The sequence below is a fragment of the Cydia strobilella genome, chromosome 18 (assembly GCF_947568885.1).
Source record: "Cydia strobilella chromosome 18, ilCydStro3.1, whole genome shotgun sequence".
Taxonomy (NCBI): domain Eukaryota; kingdom Metazoa; phylum Arthropoda; class Insecta; order Lepidoptera; family Tortricidae; genus Cydia; species Cydia strobilella.
The window spans coordinates 14,342,260-14,365,211 of NC_086058.1; the positions used below are offsets into that span (position 1 = coordinate 14,342,260).

At 36.8% G+C, this 22,952-nt stretch overlaps 1 protein-coding gene across 2 annotated transcripts in view; it reads right to left on the reverse strand.

The window, feature by feature from the left end:
- The window catches only part of LOC134749604 (zwei Ig domain protein zig-8-like), a 243,156-nt gene that overhangs the window by 81,238 nt on the left and 138,966 nt on the right, over positions 1-22,952 (reverse strand). For both annotated transcript variants that reach the window (XM_063684623.1, XM_063684620.1), the window contains exon 4: positions 7,010-7,038. The gene's annotated coding sequence lies outside the window, so the exon portion shown is untranslated. The remainder of the gene's footprint in view (positions 1-7,009; positions 7,039-22,952) is intronic.

Consider the following 22,952-nt stretch of genomic DNA (forward strand, 5'->3'; position numbering starts at 1 on the left):
TGGTTGTACATGCAAAATCGGTTCATAAGGCTAGTATACACTTTTTTTTTTTTTTTTTTTTTTTTTTTTTTTTTTTTTTTTTTTTTTTTTTTTTATCGCGTATATATATATATCTTTACTTGAAAAATAATTATAGTGTATAACTAGCCTTATGAACCGATTTTGCATGTACAACCAGCCTTAAAGTTTGTAGTCTATGATTGTTCATTATTTTAGTATGTGGGTATTTTTGCATTTTGTAATTTTTCCTCAGTCACCCGTTGACCACGAACGCTGTAAAGAGTTCGAAACGTCGGGATGTATTATAAATTCAATATACGCGATATAATCCGTTTTCATAGTTTTATTTCTAAAATCTAAATCAATCATTTGTACAATCTACATTATCTCTCAAACTATTCATTATTTTTAAGAGGCCAAACTAGCTCAGATTACAATGCCACACTCGCAATAAATAAGTAAAACAACTGCACATACAGTCCTCATTCTAGGTCAACCCAACCCAAATGAATGGCGGAATAAATCAAAATCCTCCAGCAAATTTCCGATAACATCCATATGAAGAAAAGATTCTGTGGCAGTAGTATTATCGATAAATTTTATTTATATCTTCACTCGCTTGCTTCGCCCTATTAGATACGGGAGGGGCGTGAGTTTAAGCGAACAGGCGGTCTAGCCAAGGTGACAATCGCTATCGCTTCGCCATCGAATCGCTTTGTGTCTCTCTATCACTCTTCCATATTAGTGTGATAGTAACAGTTGCGTTTCGTTCGCTACGGAGCGTTAGCGATTAGCTTACTTACAGCTAGAATTATTCTAAACTGAAATAGTCATATAGGTAATAAAGAAAAACCCTCCAGTGGCGATGGCGGAGGCCGGACACGAACCGGCTTTAACTCATCATCTTCCTTGCGTTGTCCCGGCTTTTGTCACGGCTCATGGGAGCCTGGGGTCCTCGAGAATTGGCGTAGGCACTAGTTTTTACGAAAGCGACTGCCATTTGACCTTCCAACCCGTAAACTCGGCCTTATCGGGATTAGTCCGGTTTCCTCACGATGTTTTCCTTCGCCGAAAAGCGGCTAGTAAATATCGTATGATATTTCGCACATAAATAACTAAAGGATCTTGGCCTCCGAAACGAGAGCACTCGACTTTTCCCGACCCTGCGCCGTTTCCTGCCAATTATCGGCTTGAAGCTGACGCAGATCCGCTTCTACACTGTCTCCTCAACGGTATTCTGGTAAGGATAGATGATGCTATCTATCACGAAAAACTTAGCCATGTGAAAAAGCATTTTAACCCCCTTCGGTTCCGCTTGCACTTAGTTAGTTAGTTATGCTGGGCATTTTCCGCAAATCGACATCCAAATGTGCCTATTTTGCGTGAAACGAGGTAGCGCTACTCTAACCACCCCAGCTCCTCCACGAAGCCTAGCAAAGTCTTCAGGTTGCTAGTTGCCTCTTTTAGTGTGCATGGATTACCTAGGTATTTGCTCCTATACACTTCTACCTGTTTACTGTCTAGGAGAATATGTTTTGTTGTTTCTTCTTCTTCCATGCACGCTCTGCACATGGGGCTATCAGTTGACGCAGATCCGCTTCTACACTGTCTCCTCAACGGTATTCTGTTAAGGATAGATGATGCTATCTATCACGAAAAACTTAGCCATGTGAAAAAGCATTTTAACCCCCTTCGATTCCGCTTGCACTTAGGACATACATCTTTCGGCCTCGTTTGTACCAACCGCTATAATAAACACAACAAACAAAAAGAAACTTGGAAATGTATTTCTGTAACATCCAATTTGGAGATTAAGAATTCTACTTATTTTACATTGCCAAAAACGAAAGATCCACGGAAAAACTGCATGCACCGACACGAGAATAGGGAATTAAATTTAACCACAATTTGAAATACGTTTAGTCAGATAAAAAAAGAGTTTTTTGCAAATGTTCAAAGGTAAAGAATATTTGTTTTTAAGATATTATTTTGCAGTACCCAAAAAAAATATGCTTTTGTCTTTCTCCTATTAAGTTGATTTGGGGCCTCGTCCTAAACATCCGACTATAGTAGTTATGACCTCAAAATGGTGGGACTGTTACTAAGGGCCCCTTGCACCGGGGTTAATCCGGGGTTAACCGGTTAAACCTGGAGTTACCATGGTTACCAGTACAATTTGACACTGACGCAGCGTCTTACAGGGAACAAACTCGCGACCGCGAAGCAAAGCGGCGCGGCGCGGAGGGCCCACGGCGTTCGCGTTCGCAACGAGATCGCCCACATAGGACACTTCTATAGGTATCAAAGGATTAATTCACCCCAGACCGCATCGCTTCGCGTTCGCGTGTTGTTCGCCTAAGTAGTACACTGCGTTAGTTAACGGTTTAACCGGTTAACCCCGGGTTAGTTGGAGTTTATTATCGCCATATTGTTTAATTTACGGGTTTAAAATAGGATATTGACAGTTCCCAGCAACACTTTAAGGGGCCCACTGACTATCAGTCCGCCGGACGATATCGGCCTGTCGTTAGAATAAAAATTTGACAGATCCGAACAACTGACCGGCCGATATCGTCCGGCGGACTGATAGTCAGTGGGCCCCTTTAGTGTACACCACACGTATACAGCGAGAATTATAAGCTATCATGGGATCGTATGCATCGAGCTTCAGACTATCAAACCCGCAGTAATAGTAACAGCTTCAAAACCAATCACGACATCCAATTTCAAACTAGTTCCTCAAGACTGCTATAGCAATACGAACTATACATACCTATTAGATTATTTTATTGGTTGAATTGCGAAAGCATGTGTGCTACAGAATCCGAGTGATACCTTTTGAGCGAATCTGTATGCATAAGACAGTTGTGAAAGTCTATTAGTTGTAGATGGAGTTAGTGATGTTTCTGTCTAATTGAGGTTTGCAACTATTAACTATCTTACGTAGTCGCGACTAGATAGTGAAATGAACTAGTAAACTTGGAAATGCAATAGGTAAAGGGGCCTACCGACTATCAGTCCGCCGGACGATATCGGCCTGTCAGTTAGAACAAAAATTTTACAGTCCCGAACAACTGACAGGCCGATTTATATTGTCCGGCGGATTGATAGTCAGTGGGCCTCTTTACAGATGCTGTGTCAATATGTGTAGGTAACAAACTACCTATAATGTATATTAGGGCGGGTAGACAGTGTCTAAAAACCGGCCAGGTGCGAGTCGGACTCGCCCACCGAGGGTTCCGTACAAATTTAACTATTCTTTTTTTTAAAGATTAGTCGCCGACTAATCGCTGACTACAAACTAACTAACTAGTCGGTACATCCCTAGTTACATCCATTTGACTTGTTCTTCAGCTTAAACAGGTAACATTTTTTTTTGTACAATAAAGTGATTTACTACTACTACTAGTAAACAGGTTGATGGATCTTTTAAAGGTGCAGTGGCTTCAACCAGCAGTTTTTTTTTAAATTTAGATCATAATACTAAGTTGGTCGAAATAAATGATTTTATTATTATTATTTGTATCTCCTTCGATATCACGGGTCTATAAATCCCGGTCTTTTGATAGGCTTGCGTGGGGATATAGATCCAACACGTAGAGGCCCCTTGGAGAGCTTTAATGTCATGTAGAACGCCTGCTGGAACCCGTTCACAGGCGCAACAATAGACACCCATGAACCGGTCGCAGCAGGCATTGGGTCTATTGCAGAAAAAGTGAACAGTATACCGGTCTATGGATTGAAGTTTGGGTGGACAATGAGACTGGGCTATTGTAAAGAACTCCGGACACCTGCCATAACAATGTTAAAACACGTTATCGAGGCAGGTGGTGACTTGCCGCTGACTAGATGGGCCCCTGAAACTGCCGTCGTGGAAATCAGAAATCAGCAATCTTATTATTATTGTTTTTTGTTTTTTTCTGACTAAACAACTTTCGCTCGATATAAAAAAGGGTTTTTTTATATCCAGCGAAAGTTGTTTAGTGGTGGTATTTTTAATTTGTAACCATTAAAAATTTGTAACTATCTTTACACAAAGGTTACTAACGTGAAAATGCGTAATGTTATGTTAGATTTTATCGATTTCTTTTTACAATAACTAAAAAGAACAATTCATTTGCAATTATATCCACGATCCCGCACCCGATAAACAAATCGAAATGCGGTTATTTCGAAAAACTCGCGCAGCTAGATGTTGATGTCAACTTTAGGCAGTCTTCTCCGAGAATCGTCGGAAGTAATTTTAAAACTTTATTATACGCGATTTAGTCATGTAAATAATACTAGAAATACTCGTAGAAGTAACTCAGGAACTATCCAAGCTAATATCGATTTGTATATGTACTTGACGGGTACGTAAGACGGATCGTTACGTAACCGAATGACGCAGTAAAATATAAACAGTAGGTTCTGTGGATATAGTTTAAGTTTTTAATAGTAAATTGTGCAATGAGGAAGATATTATTTAACTATAAAACTCCCGTCAGACTCGAACAAATTAGATTATTTTAAACCGGGTCACTCACGTATTATTAAGTCGAATAGCTCGACATGTTTCGGTCCAATTTATGAGGACCGTCTTCACGGAGACACATTGGACCGAAACATGTCGAGCTATTCGACTTTATAATACGTGAGTGACCCGGTTTAAAATAATCTAATAGGAAGATATTATGTTATTCATTATTAATATTGTCTTCGGTTACCGCGATAGTTACTCATGAAATAAAACTATGAAAACGGATTATATCGCGTATATTGAATTTATAATACATCCCGACGTTTCGAACTCTTTACAGCGTTCGTGGTCAACGGGTGACTGAGGAAAAATTACAAAGTGCAAAAATACCCGCATACTAAAATAATGAACAATCATAGACTACAAACTTTAAGGCTGGTTGTACATGCAAAATCGGTTCATAAGGCTAGTTATACACTATAATTATTTTTCAAGTAAAGATATATATATATATACGCGAAAAAAAATCCCCATCCCATATTGGGATACCCTCCTACAATTTAGGAGGAAATTAAATCTTCTCGGGTCCGTGGTGTAGGGTTGGAGCCGGCATAGTTTTTATCGCGTATATATATATATCTATATCTTTACTTGAAAAATAATTATAGTGTATAACTAGCCTTATGAACCGATTTTGCATGTACAACCAGCCTTAAAGTTTGTAGTCTATGATTGTTCATTATTTTAGTATGTGAGTATTTTGGTACTTTGTAATTTTTCCTCAGTCACCCGTTGACCACGAACGCTGTAAAGAGTTCGAAACGTCGGGATGTATTATAAATTCAATATACGCGATATAATCCGTTTTCATAGTTTTATTCATTATTATTATATTATTATTTAAAACATTCAAACAAAAACACATTCCGATTCAGACTGCACCATCATTACTGCTGCAGTATTGCAGTGCGACATCACTGCCGACTGCATTGCTGCCGCAAATGAAATTACTTATTTCTCTATGATCTAAACTAACCTACTGTTTTTAAGTAATCTGTTAACTTGGGAGCTAAGGGGCTGTCTGAAAGTAGAATGGTAATGTCTTGCTGAGAAGCGTTTATTGTTGAAGTTTGTAAGATTACACTCTAGGGCCATTTCTTTTTTTTTGAAAATTTTAAGGCTTCGTTTGAAAGTAGAATGGTAATATCTTGCTGAGAAGCGTTTATTGTTGAAGTTTGTAAGATTACACTCTAGGGCCATTTCTTTTTTTTGAAATTTATAAGGCTTCGTTTGAAAGTAGAATGGTAATGTCTTGCTGGGAGGCGTTTATTGTTGAAGTTTGTAAGATTACACTCTAGGGCCATTTCTTTTTTTTTTGAATTTTTTAAGGCTTCGTTTGAAAGTAGAATGGTAATGTCTTGCTGAGAAGCGTTTATTGTTGAAGTTTGTAAGATTACACTCTAGGGCCATTTCTTTTTTTTAGAAATTTTTAAGGCTTCGTTTGAAAGTAGAATGGTAATGTCTTGCTGAGAAGCGTTTATTGTTGAAGTTTGTAAGATTACACTCTAGGGCCATTTCTTTTTTTTTTGAAATTTTTAAGGCTTCGTTTGAAAGTAGAATGGTAATGTCTTGCTGAGAGGCGTTTATTGTTGAAGTTTGTAAGATTACACTCTAGGGCCATTTCTTTCTTTTTTTGAAATTTTTAAGGCTTCGTTTGAAAGTAGAATGGTAATGTCTTGCTGAGAAGCGTTTATTGTTGAAGTTTGTAAGATTACACTCTAGGGCCATTTCTTTTTTTTAGAAATTTTTAAGGCTTCGTTTGAAAGTAGAATGGTAATGTCTTGCTGAGAAGCGTTTATTGTTGAAGTTTGTAAGATTATACACTCTAGGGCCATTTCTTTTTTTTTAGAGATTTTTAAGGCTTCGTTTGAAAGTAGAATGGTAATGTCTTGCTGAGAGGCGTTTATTGTTGAAGTTTGTAAGATAACACTCTAGGGCCATTTCTTTTTTTTAAGATTTTTCAGGCTTCGTTTATATTGTCATAGTTGGAGGTTCTAAAACAATGTCAATCAAATTATGGAGGTGCTTGTGATGTAAATTGTATGAATCAGCACCTACGGCGACCGTCAGTCAAGAGTTAAGGTACCGTTCGGATTTAGACTGCCCGCCTGATGGTAAGTTGATGGTAGTGTTACATGCGCATTGGCGACCCTAACACCGCACCCTCGATGAGCTCCGGCAACTTCTCAGCGGCAGGAACATTACTGCAGTTAACGTCAAATTTCATGTTAATTGTAATGCAATGACCATTGTAATGTTTCTTTCAGCAGTATTGCAGTGCGTCATTACTGCCGGAAATTTAAAGATCGATGTTGCTGCCCATATTTTTGACATTGTAGCAGTAGCAATGCAGTCTGCAGTTTTGTCGCTCTGTAAATACTGCAGTAGTAACGCTAGTGCAGTCTGAATTCGAAAGTTACCCGTAAGCTACACTCAAATGACCATAAAAGATTACTCCGGCTTTATGCATTTTTCTCATCAGACACTTACCTACTTTAAAGTTGAATATGTCGATAAATCTGTAACAAATAAATAAATATTATTAACTAAAACAATACTTTTTTATACTAAAACTAGTGGCTCTGTGAGCAGTACGGCTACCACGGCATTAACTATGCATCTCGCTCGCACTGATATGCGAGTACGAGCGAGATGCATAGAAAGTAAATTACGTTCTCGATGGCATTTACGTCAGTGCCAAACTGATGGTAGCCGTACTGTAGACCTCGCGAACCCCCAGGCTCCGACATTTTAAAAAACCGGAGTCGGACTCGCGCACGAAGGGTTCCGTACCATTACGCAAAAAACGGCAAAAAAATTACGTTTCTTATATGGGAGCCCCACTTAAATATTTATTTTATTCTGTTTTTAATATTTGTTGTTATAGCGGCAACAGAAATACATCATCTGTCAAAATTTCAACTGTCTAGCTATCACGGTTCATGAGATATAGCCTGATGACAGACGGACAGACAGACAGACGGACGGACGGACGGACAAGGGAGTCTTAGTAATAGTGTGGTAATAGGGTCTCGTTTTTACCCTTTGGGTCAATTTCGTCAGTAGAAAATCTGTGGAAAACGGCTAAATGCTTTTTTAGAAATACGAGCTATAGATTTTCTTTGAAGTTTAGAAGTGTAACATAATAGTAGTAATGGTAACGTAAAAATATATTAAAAAATAATAATAATAATAAGGCCGAACAAAAAAATATACTTCAAGGAACTGTCATAGAATAAGCTGTCATAGAAATACTGTAAGCTTATAATTGTAATAAAATAAATAAATAAAATAAATAGAAGCCATCATTCGACGCGAGAGATATAGTTGGTCAAACCAAATTGTCAGTAAATAAGAACAAAAAAACTATACTCATCCTTTTCTTTTGGGTGCTAGTACTAGTGTAAGACCAAGATAGTATTATGATTCTCTCTGTCTATGTTTGAAATGACACAGTCCTTTGACAAACTGTGGCTATCGGACCAGAATTAACTGTTTGTGACTATGGATGTATATTTATTTTATAAAACGTAGGTATTATATATATTTGTTATACTGTTACTTCAAATTTTTATCTTATTTTATTTATTTTCGCCCTCTTTTATAAATTTATTGACTTTCCTCTAGTCTATTGTACGCAGTGCTATATTTGTCTACCGTTCTTCATCAATTCTCATCTACTCAAAGGTTAACTGGAAGAAATCCCTTAAAGGGATAAGTTCGCCTTTGTACTGCCTATTTCTGTGCCATATTTGTGTTCTATGTCTTTGTACAATAAAGAGTTTATACATACATACATACATACATACATACAAACTATATAAGTGATGTAAACATAAATTGGAATGCTGACTCGAATAATGCCCAATGTAACGAGGATCCAAACTCGGGGAACAAACGTGTATGCTCTTTAATTACACGGCGTAATCTAATTAAACGATATGCTGAATCAATTAGCTGTTCTGCCGTGTAGGATGATAATGAAAACGGCGGAATGCTGGGGAACTATCAAGCCAATTAGAACGTGCACTGACATGAATGATGGAATGATGTCAGTTAGTTATCGTGCGTCTCGCTCGAACATGTACGAACAAGTACGAATGCACGATAACTAAATGACATCATGGAATATATCCTTCTGATGTCAGTACGTTCGAAATGGACTGTATATTCCGAACGCTTTTGCCTTATCCCTTTGAACTTACCTATCGTCATCGTGATGTTTTTGATATTGGCCTACTCTGTCTCCACATTTGTGAATCCGATGTCAGCAATACTATAAGCATATGCAGCATTATGAAAGAAATAAACTAAACTAAACTAAACTAAACTAAACATTAATGTATGCAGGGGTAGCTAATTGTATCTACAAGTGCTGCGAACAAAGTCCCGTTTGCTTGTTATGTACTTACATAATATCAACTATTAGCACCAAAACTAAACTAAACTAAACTAAACATAAATGTATGCAGGGGTAGCTAATTGTATCTACAAGTGCTGCGAACATAGTCCCGTTTGCTTGTTATGTACTTACATAATATCAACTATTAGCACCCAAAAACATAAATTAACCAATTCAGGTTTGTAGTGCGCTTATGACTCAGCGAGTTGGGGAAATATTGAAATATTACATTGAAATATTCGCAGAGCCAAGTCGTAACCAACTAAAATTGCCTTTATTACGAGTACTACCAGCCACCTCAGTTAAGTGGTAAACATTTTTTAAATCATTCAAAAATATTGCAATGAACATTCCAATGCCATTATTTGTTTATTAGAGATGACAAAGGAGCAAGGCAGTTTAATGAAAAATTCTTTACTCCCCACTAGAAATACTTCTATAGGCAGGCGATTTCGTCATCGTCGATCAAATTGAAGCAAGTAGATTCAAGTCTTCAACTTTTTTTGAAAAGTTATCATAATTTTAATATCGACTAAAATTTTTTATACAAGTTTCAGTTGCGAAACAAAGTCAGATAAAGGAAAATCCTCTGCAAATATAGACCACACTTAAAATACTTTCGAAATTTTCTTCTATATTCTTGGTAATATTTTATATTAAAATTAGGTACATACTTCGGTCATATTTTTGCAAAGTTCCGCTGAACAGCTTGCTTATATGCAATAATTCTTTCTCAAGTTGGTGGCCGTATAATACTGAGTACCTGAGTTGGTAAAATTGCTGTAGAAGTATGTTTAGAAATTATTAGTTTCTCAAGAAAAAAATAAAAGCGTTTTATACTGATTATGTATTAGTTTATAGTTTATATTGTGATTGAGTTTAAAGGGCTCCGCTTGCCTGGGGTTAATACGTAATAATATGCATAAAGTAATCCATTAAAAAAGAAACGCGCCTTTATTTAATAACAATAATGATTAGGAGTTCGCATGACAGTAAAAGGCATATACCTTAGGGACGGTAATTTGATATAATCATAGAGTAACTTATACTAGAGCGGTACTGTCATAGTAAATTTTGTAACCCCAGTAAATTCACTGCCATCTGTCGACACACTTTAAAACTAAAATTGAAGATTTGTAAAAATACGATAAAATGTATTTAAATATAGATAAATGATTTTTTTTATTTGCATTAATTATTTTGATGATTTTGACCCATGTTCTTTCACTGATATGCGTTAAAATTGTTAAATAACAAACGAAACCGTCAACGCCATCTATACGACTGTAGGCCTAAACTAGTAGCGCCCTCTGAACGAGAATCATTTTTTCTTGATTTTCGAGGCACGTTTTTTCCTTAGACTGTATCCATCTATTACGGAGTTATATCTATCTTTGACATAATAGAGATTAAACAAGCTTATTCAGATATACCTTTATCACCAGAGGTCGGATAGTGTGCTATTTTTACCTAATCTCATAACGAAACAATATTGTTAAGTATTTATTAAGTTACGAGGAGAGAGCGCTGGTGGCCTAGCGGTAAGAACGTGCGACTTTCAATCTGGAGGTCGCTGGTTCAAACCAACCAATGAGTTCGGAACTTATGTACGAAATATCATTTGATATTTAGGTACTAGTCGGTTTTCGGTGACGGAAAACATCGTGAAGAAACCGGACTAATCCCAACAAGGCCAAGTTTCACCTTTGGGTTGGAAGGTCAGATGGCAGTCGCTTTCTTAAAAACTAGTGCATACGCCAATTTTCGGGATTAGTTGCCAAGCGGACCCCAGGCTCCCATGACCCGTGGCAAAAAGCCGAGATAACGTGAGGAAGATGATGATTATTAAGTATTAATTTGTTTCTATCATATATACGAAAAAAAAGTAACGAGTTTTGAATGATTCACGGTTAGTTTCACTAGACATATTGACCGGGATATAGACCGTGATTATCGGGTAACTCACCCGTGAACAAGATGTATGTAACTGCGTCGAAATATCGGGAGCTCATAAAAAATACAAAAGGTAATCACGGTCTATATCCCGGTCAATATAAGTCTAGTAAATACCGTGAATACTATAACGATTGAATATCAAAATAAACAGAATACTAGTAAGACAAATTACATATATAAATCTTCATCACTATTTCAAAAAAATGCCTTTAAATAAATGTATTTAGTAGTATTTACTCATTCATCAACGTCAAACTTTTTCTGTTTTTGACTTTATTTAATCAAGTCATTTTTTAACCCAAATGCTCAACTCATAACTCAACCAATATTACCTTGACGTCCTTGACACATTTAAATAAACAACCAAAATCACTTTAGACACCCAACATCTAATATTTACTTGTCACCCTTATCTATGCCCGAGCAAGCGAAAAAAGGCCCTAATGTAAAATCAATACACATAACCGAGCAATGTTACGTACAACACGATCAAAGTAAATAATATTTCAGGGCGAAATTTCCATACGACTAATGTAAGTGATACATGAAGGGACCAAGCATCGCTCCTTGAGGGACCCTTTTAGTGGTAGCAATAAATCAGCCAGTAATGGAGTGTGTCAGGCCCTGCAAGGGACTGGGCGCATATTTCGGAGTTTTAGACTGACCAAGGGTTAGATCAGAGGTGAAATAGGGAAAATATGAACCGTTATACGATGTTGATATTGTCAAAAGCCTATGGTTTAAGTAGAATTTGTTGTAATGGCGTATTTTTCGTCTAATCATCAGAGCTCATGAATAATGGTTAAAGAGATACCAGGATTTCGAAAACGGAATAATGAACGTAGAAAAGTCGTGTCTCTTTCATAAATTTAATGCTTATGTTCTTTATAAGCAATGTTTGATAAAATTTAATAACGGAAATGATTTGCATACGGTCTGCTTAACCACAGCTTAACTAAAGGAAAGTACGAAGTGAATTTAAATGATATCTATATAACAAAATAATTGGTTATGTTAAATACATTTTGCATAATATATAACAACGTGTTTTTGAGCGTTGTAAGAAGACAAATGTGTACTAGTACATGACTTAGTTTTTTTTATTGTTTTGAGTTTAGTTTTTACCTTTACTACCAATTCATTAGATATAACTTGTTTTTTCTTCATTGTGATCTTATTTTCATCTTTACAAAGCCCCGTTATCTAAATATTAGTAACAAGTACTTACAAATTCAAATTTAATGTTACCATTTAAGTAATTTAGAAAGCTCTCAAATTCAACAAATCACGAAGCTACCTGATAAACGTGCAAACTTTAAGTTGATCAACCGTACCCATCGTATTAAAGCGAGGCAAGTTAGCGCCGCAATTAATGCGTGCTCAACGGTCGTAACAACAAGAATTTTCATTAGCGTAGTTTGCAATTCAAAATACGCCTACGGTTGGGTGATCATATATACAAGTAGACATAGATAAGGGAATAAGAAAAGCATATTGAAGGAAATGCCCGATATTTTTAAATATGAGTGCTGTTGATCGATGCGTTTACTTGGCAACTTGATTGGATGAAGGAATAGTTATTTGTTTTACAAGGGGGGCAAAGTTGTTGTTTAATCGCTCGTGCTTATATTGATAGCCAAGCAATAATTACACTATTAAGCAATAATTACAGTGTTTAATTAAAGTGTTAACTCAACATTGTATCTCTATCCTGTTCTTTTTTCTCTCTTTTGTTCTTCTTGTTAACTGTTTAAACCAATTTTCCCTCTAGTAAGATAAGTAAAGTATATTTATAAGTTAGTAAGTATTATTAGTTGTAATTTCGCACACCATGCACTTTACGCAGTTTCTATCTGTGGAAACTTGTAATTGGCTCACTGCTTCTATGTTATTACCTAACGTGTTACTTCAGCTGTAAGTTCTCCTAATAAATAAAATAAAATAAAATAAAATAATTCGACCATGAGCGTAGCTAGTGGTTCGAAAATTGTAATTTTGAGCGTTGCGAGGTATGTAAGGCACGAGGGTTAAATAAATTTTGCCACCGAGTGAAACACAAAATTCTTCACCACATCAACGCGAGGAAAATACTAACTGTAAAACATCAAATAAAATCAAACCAAATCAAATCTAAATGAACGATTAAATATTTATCATACAAGATAAAATATAAGAAATAACAAAAATACCTTTTTAATTTCAATTTACTGAAGCTTATTGCCGTAGACACTCGATGTCAGATAAATTGGAGCAAATAAGGTTGTATGAGGCTTTGGTATTGCTTCTGAGTACTGACTGTTATTTGAAAAGGAAGTAGTTCTAGTTAAACGAAGTACATAGTATGCCAAACATTGCTTGGCGTAGCGTGGCTTGGAAACAATGTTATTCTCAGTAGGTGTGACTAGGGCCAATCGCCGATCAGTTTATAATAAAAAAAAATAAAAAAATAAAAAGTTGTAGAGGGTCGATTTTAAATGAGCGTTTTTGCTGTCCCAAGGCTATTCTCAAAACATTGAATGAATAGTATTGCTTTATAGAATAGTGAAACGAATTTCTAACCCTAAAAACGGTGAAATCTACCGTGTCCCATGTGCGATTTGGCTCGCGAAAAAATCCTAACTTTGGATGTAAGTATTTAGGCAAAATATTATCAAATACTTTACTTCTCTTCTCTTCAAAAATTTACCCTAGAGAATGTACAGTTGAACAGCTGTCGAAATGGAAGTATTTTATTTCTAATGAGCGTAATAACAGTGGTGTTTGTAACATTTCTTCCAATTTTCAAAGTTTCAAATATACCTAAATACGCAAGTTTCAATCACTGATATATGTCTACTTGTACCAGATTTAAAGCTTATAGCCGCACGGAAATAATTTAACGACATTCAATAACATTTCTATTCCAGCAAAAATTGATAAAATAAATCGCGACAGTTGGGCGGCTTTAGTGTCGGATCTACGATGGCATCTGACAATAAAGATAAACGTAATAGTTGGGAATGAATGAACTGATGACAGTCCAAATTTAATCAATGGAGTGAAGCGATGTAATCGAGTGATGTGACCTTGACTAGTAATAAGTTTTGTCTCATATTTTTCGTAAGGAAAATAAAATAGAGAAGTATTTGGAAGGCTGTTGAGACATCAAGTACTTGAGTTTATTTGAACTAGACCCATTTACACATCACATCGGTGGTAAGCAACAATATGGCCAACCTGATTGAATTAGTCACCGCAGCTTATGAACGCAGGTGGTTCCATGCGTCAAAAGTATCAAATTAGCGTTGCCGGCGCTTTAGAAAACTGTACATACGAGTACACTACTTTATTAAAGAACTTCATAATGAAATAATTGAGAAATACATTTCTGGAAGTAAATATTGAATCTTTAATCATATACGGTTATATTCGGTGTGGTCGGGCTCACACGAGAGGAGGCCCACGATCGCGCAAAGTGGAGAAAGGCAAGTGGGAAAGCGGACCCTGGCAAAGGCCGGGATAACGATATGGCCATATTAAAAAATGGCTATAATTGCAATTTAAGTAAATATATTCAGTGTTAAACCTATTATCAATACAGTAGAAAGAAGAAACGACAGAAGTATTATGAATAAAAAATCGCAATTCTTATAGAAGTCATATTTGTAAAATTGGAAAACTTTCTAAATTCGAAATAAAAAGCCAACGGCCCAGACAAGAAAGTCATAGCGTCAATCCCGCATAAACTATAATTCCTAATCATGTCCGGTATTGTTATCGCGCTTGTAAAAGCCCCTTTTGCCGTCTTTTCTTCTAAACTGCTAAAGTTTCGACATTACAGCACATCCTCTTAACCCTCCTTCAAGCGATTGTCCCCAGAGACTCAAGTTTTTGCCCTATTGTATTTCGGTTTTTAAACAACTGAAGCGATGAGTATTGGCCCAAAGCTTCGGTATCTCAAAGTTCTATTCATTGGGAGAATCGAGCCCCCGCAGCGACGGTTTAAAATAAATCATAAACGACAAAATGGACGACAAAGGAGGCTTTTGAGAACAATCTAAGGAAAATATTTAGGTTAAATTGGACATTTTTAATTGTCGGGGAATATTGAACTTTTTTTAAGGTTTAATGTGAAACTGGAAAGATAAATCATTTTTATATACATTCGAACTAGGTAATATCAGTAAGAACGAAATTACTTTAACAGTACATATGGTGCTAATTTAGTATCCCTAGTCCGCACTAGCACTATACGTGCGTATGTCGCAAATAATTAATTATTGCCCTGATTAATTGCTAATAAGAAGTTGCAACAGCCAACACAGAATGAAATAATAACCTACGCACATCCAATTTTATAAAGTAGGGGCCTAGATAAAGTATATAAGTAATAAGATCTGATGCGACCCTAAAAAAATTGTGAAATCATATTTTGATTCAAAAAGTGGACTTGGGTAATAAAGGCAAGACATTAACTTTAAATCCCCGAGCTTTGCGCAGCTCCACGCAGCCCTTACTTTTTATTTTATTATTAAAGGTAATTATGAGACTTTCTGTTAAACGATTGCTTTTTAATGGAGGTTTTGGAGTTTTTTTAGTGGGTGGAAACGCTAGTAAAATTTACCTTTGTCAAGCGGACTGAATAAAGAAGCTTTTACAACCCTTTAAGAAAGTTTGAGAGCATCAAAACCAGGGATGTTGCGAATATTCGCATCCGCATCCGCAACCGCGGAACTTCCGCATTATTTTCAACATCCGCATCCGCATCCGCATAAAAACGATACGGAGCTTAATGCGGATGCGGATGTGGAACATGTAGGTACAGGAACGTCTTAGCGGCGGCGTAAGTGCTAGGTAATTTCGTCATTAGCTAATAGGAATCTCGTTTCGTTCTTGTGATTCGTCGATCGAGCACTTTAGCCTATGACGGACAGCGACAAGAAGTGAAAAGTTTGTTTTATTTGGACTTTAGTATACTAATGCGATAGTGGGGCACCTATATTCTTGTTTAAATACTAAAAGTTTCGTTATTTTTTTTAATAAAAATTACTAAAGAGTAACATTTGACGTTTTTATGTGCCTAATCTCGACATCCGCATCCGCATCCGCGGATGTCAAAAAATCGGCATCCGCAACATCCCTGATCAAAACGAATTCACTGCACCACAATTCCACATTCGCTGAAGTTCGTAATGTTCGTATCTGTAGGATCCGTTGTTCGTATCAGGAGCGATACAAGTGACATCTAGTGTCGAGTAGCAGTACTGATAATTCCGCTACTTGACGCTAGATGTCGACTACGAACTACGAAAATAATAGTCTTTTTGGTAACAAAACTGATATATGGGGTGAGCTCTCTATGTCTACTTAATTCTCTTTGACAGGAGGTACAGAATTTAAATTTAGCCAAATAAAACTTTTATTAACCAATTATAACTTAGCGGGAAAATGTGTATTGGGTAATATTCAATGCTGTTTATAGAAAAATAATAACTTTCAGTATTAAGTGTCAGATTAGATATGGACCGTTTTTCGACGTTAAAACTAGAACTTCGTATATATAAATAGTTACGTCGCTTTTAGAAATCAATACAATCAAATAAATAAGAAAGCCCCGGTGATCTGTCTGTCTGTCACCAGGCTATATCTCATGAACCGTGATAGCTAGACAGTTGAAATTTTCACAGATGATGTATTTCTGTTGCCGCTATAACAACAAATATTAAAAAGTACGGATTCCTCGGTGCGCGAGTCCGACTCGCACTTCGTCGGTTTTTTTAGAATCTTTGAATCAATTTCATAATAATAATTGTTGATTTTCAGACTGTTCCCTCTGCCAAATAAATTTGTTTTTTTTTTATGAAATAGGAGGCAAACGAGCAGACGGATCACCTGATGGTAAGCGATTACCGCCGCCCATGGACACCCGCAACAACAGAGGTGTTGTAAGTGCGTTGCCGGCCTTTAAGATGGGAATACGCTCTTTTCTTGAAGGTTTGAAGGTCATATCGGTCCGGAAATACCGCAGGCGACAGTTCATTCCACAGTTTAGCTGTGCGAGGCAGGAAGTTTCTAGTGAAACGCACAGTTGAGGACTGCCAACCATCTAAGTGGTGAGGATGGTAATGCTGTCGCGTAGGGCGATGGCGAAAAGAAGCGGCAGGGATTAATCCGAACAATTCCTCGGAGCACTCCCCGTTATACACGCGATAGGAAATGCAGAGCGAGGCCACATCTCTACGCAGCGCCAAGGAGTAAAGCCGTTCCGAAATACGCTGGCTAAAATAAATTTAATGTATTTTAATCATAACTATGCCCAATTGTTTAATTTTTTTTCGTTTTTAGGGTTCCGTACCTCAAAAGGAAAAAACGGAACTCTGTCTGTCTGTCCGTCTGTCACAGCTTATTTTCTCCGAAACTACTGGACCAATTAAGTTGAAATTTGGTATACGTATGTAAGTTTGTGACCCAAAGACGGACATGTAACGCAAACAAATGAGTTTTAACATGGGGGCCACTTTTGGGGGGAAACGAGAAAATTAAAAAATTAAGTTTTTCAAACTATATCGTGTTATATATCAAATGAAATAGCTCATTGTGATAATCTCAAATATATTTTTGTTACAATTTTAGGATAAACAATTTAGAAGTTATTCAAGAAAATAGGCAAAAAATTACAATTCCCCCCCTTTATCTCCGAAACTACTGGGTATAAAATTTTAAAATAAATAAATAAAATAGATCTTTACCTATAGATTACAGGAAAACCTATTAGAAATTGCAGTCAAGCGTGAGTCGGACTTAATTACTTAGTTTTTGATTCGACCCCTACGGGTTTTTTAAAGACATTTCACACTCACGTTTCACATAAAAAATACATTGTTTAAATTGTGTAATATACGGAACCCTTGGAACGCGAGTCCGACTCGCACTTGGCGGGTTTTTTTAATTTATTGTAGGAATAAGGGGCTTTTAAAAAAATGTATGAAACCTGTTATTCGTTCCTGACTGTTATAATAATTGGAAAATCGAAAAAAATCAAAGGGTCGGGCATAGCTATGGTTAAAATATATCAAATTGTGTAAATATATTTTCAATAATGTCATTATCCAGAGAGGAAAATGGGGAATACGTTTGAATGGAAAACCGGTTTCGAGGCGGTCGTCCCCTTTCGTCTTAAAGCTTGCATGCAAATGCCTCATAATAGCACAAGATAGCAACAGAAAACATTTTGCACACAACGTCCGCTCATTAGTTGGTCTGAGACCACCTTTGTCTCACCAAACATGTAAATTGTAAATGGGATACCATTGTTTGCTCCCACGGGTGTTGGCAACTAATTTCAGATGGGCCTTGCGACTTGATTAACATAATTATAATGTGGGGTGTGGGACAATTTGTGGAGGGAGCGGTTTGGAGATATAAGGAAATAGATAAGGTATATAGGGTGTCCTTAGCCGCTATGACACTTTCACTTCCGTGACACTTTTTTTTCACTATGTTCTTTAAATGTATGTCTATTGTCTGTGTGTTTACGAATAAAAAAATATTCTATTCTATTCTATTCTATGGATACAGCCGACATGTACTTACATATTATGCATTAAGGTATTAGAACCAGTATACAAATTATTATGCAATGAAGTGACGTGACAGAGTGCAGCTAATGAAGAAATAATCTTAAAACGCGTTTAACAATTTTTTTGTCAGCACCCGGAAACCCATAGTGGCTACTTGTAATGTCTAACTACTTTACTAAAAGCAACTACCAAACAACATCATGTTCTGCGAGCACACTTTTGGTATTGGCGAAATAATCATTTTAACACTTTAAACTCTCGCGTTTTGAACACATATATACGAACGGCTCTACCGCGATTAAATTTCATGGTTTTACCGTAATTTCCGTGTCTACCCTGAACATTTTTATAAACTAATTTCGGGTAGCTTAGTCTTGTTTACTTAGATCGCCGTTGACATTGCTGGGACGTCAGTCTTTCCGTGACCACACAGCTGGTGCAACAGCTGAAACGTCGGAATTTAAGGTAAAAGCAAGGAAATTAAATCGCGGTAGACCCGTTCGTATAATTAATCATAAATTTGATGGAAGAAGAAACGAGTTGAGAATAGCATTTCCACACGTGTATCCCACCCACAGCTATTGTAAACGCAAGGATTAAAAATGGGTAGGTATCTAATATTAAAGACAACTTTGCAACATAACCAGTAAAAACCATACACCGAGTCCCATTTTGAATGTTTTTGAATTTAGATTCATCGTGACTTTCAATGTCACGCACTTTACGTGCCTGTAGCGTTTGACTTTTTGAAAAATGTACAAATTCACGGCCTGATTCTAACTTTAAGATACTTACGTAAAAAATTGATGTAGATCCGATCCATATCGTATTCAGAACTAGTTTTAGAAGTAAGAATATAAAAATTAGAATCAGGCCGATAGTTGGCTCATTAAACTAAACCTATTTCAAATGGAAGTTGGCCTAGGGTACGTTTTCGCCGTAACTGTATACTTACTAAAAAAAAATTATTCTCGTTTGTATACGCCAGACCAAGCTTTTTAGGGTTCCGTACCCAAAGGGTAAAAACGGGACCCTATTACTAAGACTCCGCTGTCCTGTCCGTCTATCTGTCACCAGGCTGTATCTCATGAACCGTGATAGCTAGACAGTTGAAATTTTCACAGATGATGTATTTCCGTTACCGCTATAACAACAAATACTAAAAAGTACGTCCTCCGTGAGCAAGTTCGACTCGCACTTGTCCGGTTTTTTGTCTTCGCTCTCTGTAAAATTGTCACACGAAATTTCAGAACTCACTATTTCAAAGTACATTTTGTCTCCCACATTGGACCAGACACAAAAGAGCTCGGACACATAGGTGACATGCGACCTAAAACAACAGACTCAAACTCCACACAACTATACAGAGCTACGCTATTCCTTTTGTTAGCGAGAAAAGGCCGGCAACGCAGGTTGGACCCAGGAATGTCCAACTACGTCAAAAAAACCGGACAAGTGCGAGTCGGACCCACCCACCTAGGGTTCCTTATCCTTATAGCGGCAACAGAAATACATCATCTGTAAAAATTACAACTGTCTAGCTATCACGGTTCATGAGATACAGCCTGGTGACAGACGGACAGCGGAGTCCCGTTTTTACCCTTTGGGTACGGAACCCTAAAAAGAGGTACGGGCACTGTGAATGTCATCTCGCTTTGTGTGGTAGGGCACAGCACAGCGGATGTCATTACAGATCTAGAGCAGAGCCCAACTGGGGAAGTACCTCCACCTTACAGAAACTGCCGGTGAGTAAGGTTGCCAGAGCTCAACGAGGGCGCGGAGTATTAGGGTCGGCAACGTACATGTAACACCTCTGAAGTTGTAAGCGTCCATAGGCTACGGAGATTGCTTATCATCAGGCCGTATGCTTGTTTGTGACCGACGTAGTATTAAAACAAAACGCACTTACAACCCATCTGGTGTTGCGAGTGCCAATTGGGCGGTAATAGGGTTGTTTCTGCATATTGTATTTTATAACTAAATCTAGATAAATAGATAGAAAATGAGCAATTTATCACAATAAATTGGAAACTAAAAATATAAGGGAATGGGTTTAAGGGGTTAAGGGTAGTTTGTAGGGTTTATTAATGTATAATTTTAGAGTAAGTAAGTTGACGAAGCCTGTTGCAGATTTTATTGCTGTGCTAAGGGAATAATAAATAAATACAAGATTCCAGCTAAAATTAAACTAAATAAGTAAAGAAAAAAATAATGATACTATTCGATTCCTCACATTTTATTAGAAAATATATTGTATGACAACAATATCCATAAACGCTATATTTCACCGACAAAATCGCAATTTTCCTTGTTTTCCACGGCTAAGCAATAGCGTCGTTATTACATGCCGACGTCACGATGTAATGCCAATTTGTTAGAAGCGTTTCGTCAGTAACGTGCGGGTGCTATACTTTGACCATCATTTGTAACTTTTGTATTGCTTTAAGACAATGGGTCCCATAGAGACATTTGATCCTCAGAACAAACCTGATCGACTGATACCATTAATAAAAATTTGTGGAATAACCTATTGCTTACCATCGGACGATTCGTCTGCGCGTTTGCCGCCTTTATCATAAAAATAATGTAATATTTACTATTCACATAGAGTAACTTATACTAGAGCGGTACTGTCATAGTAAATTTTGTAACCCCAGTAAATTCACTGCCATCTGTCGATACACTTTAAAACTAAAAATAAATATTTATAAAAATACGATAAAATGTATTTAAATATGGATAAATGATTTTTTTATTTGCATTAATAATTTTTATATGATTTTGACCCATGTTCTTTCACTGGTATGCGTTAAAATTATAAATAACAAACGAAACAGTCAACGCCCTCTATACGAGTGTAGGCCAAAACTAGTGGCGCCATCTGATCGAGAATCAAATTTTCGTGATTTTCGAGGCACGTTTTTTCCTTACACTGTATCCATCTATTACGGAGTTATATCTATCTTTGCTATTCATCTGGGTGCCTAGCCAAGGTGACAATCGCTTGCGCTACGACAACGATACGCTTTGTTTCTCACTATCACTCTTCCATATTTATTAGTGCGACAGTGATAGTTGCGTTTCGTTCGGAGCGTAAACGATTGGCATGTTGGCTACGCACCCTGGCATCTTAGAACGACAGCGTTGACTCAGCTAAATGAGCAAAAAGTAGTGCTTATTTTTTTCTGACGTCAGCACAAAAGCCTAGTTAACAAGCTTACGTAAAGAAGTGCTAAAAAAACTTCAAAGGAAATATTCTCTGCTTGTTGGCAAAGTATTTTAAAGAGGTCTGTTTACTGTAGAAAGAATTAGGAAAACTACGAGTAAAGGTTCCTGTAATTTTATCCCTAAGGATCTCCGGTGTTCAGTCCTAAAAAGTTTATGGATAAATACATAGTAATTATTTTTGCTAAATATTGTCTTTCTAGTCATTTAAGTGTTATTCTTTTCGCAATATATTTCTTTAGAAATATTTGAGAAACGTTAATACGTAAGTCGGTTTAGGTTATTAATATGGGGCGTTTTCTATGATAAGGGACCTTATTGTCGATGGCGCTTACGCCGCACAGCGTCGCGCGGCATTGTATTCATATCGGAGCATCGTTAATAATGGCGTAAGCGCCATCGACAATAAGGTCCCTTTTTATAGAAAATACCACATATGTCAAATGTTATGCACGTAATAGTAAATCGTAATAGAACAAACCTCGTAATTTCTGGAACAGTCCTGAAATTTAGTATGTATGTTAATTAAATACCCCTTTTTTATGTCCACACCATTTGACATTTGGGGAACTCGAGGAATTTTTCTAAGATGGCACACATTTTCCAAAATGGCGGCAGTTCCTTGAGGTCCCCAAATGTCAAATGGTGTGGTCATGAAAAAGGGGCCTTTAATTTAACATACATACCTAGGACAGTTCCAGAGATTAATAGGTTTGTTTTATTACGATTGTGGTTACTATAAGGACATGCTCGTATTTCTCGCTTTAGTTTTAATTTTGTGATAACTCCTGAGATATTATCAAACACAAATTATGTGTTGTAAACGGTAATTATAATGTGCATGTAATTCTCTAGTTAACTATTTTTTTTTATATTGATAAGGATTTAGTTTTAAAATTTTAGGTTAAATCCAAAGTTTCGCGCGCCGTGTGCGCACACGCAAGATGCCGGCAATATGCCGATAGCGACAGCAACATGAAACAAGTGTCCTGGTACCGTACAAACACAAGACAACTGCTTTTCGAGGAAGCTTTAGGTATTTAGCCTCAAAGTGTTGGAACAATATTTCCCCACCAATTCGGCATACAACCTCGAAGTACACTTTTAAGCGTAAGTTCAAACAAGGCAAATACCTGAAGCTCCCAAGTCTGCTTGTTTTAAACTAAGATTTAATTTGTACTTAGGTTTAATTTGTATGGTCTTGCATTTGCTTGTATTTAATTCACAAATGTTTTTCATAATTTTTCTTTGTATAACGATATCTATTGCTTTTTTACTGCTGTCTCTTGTC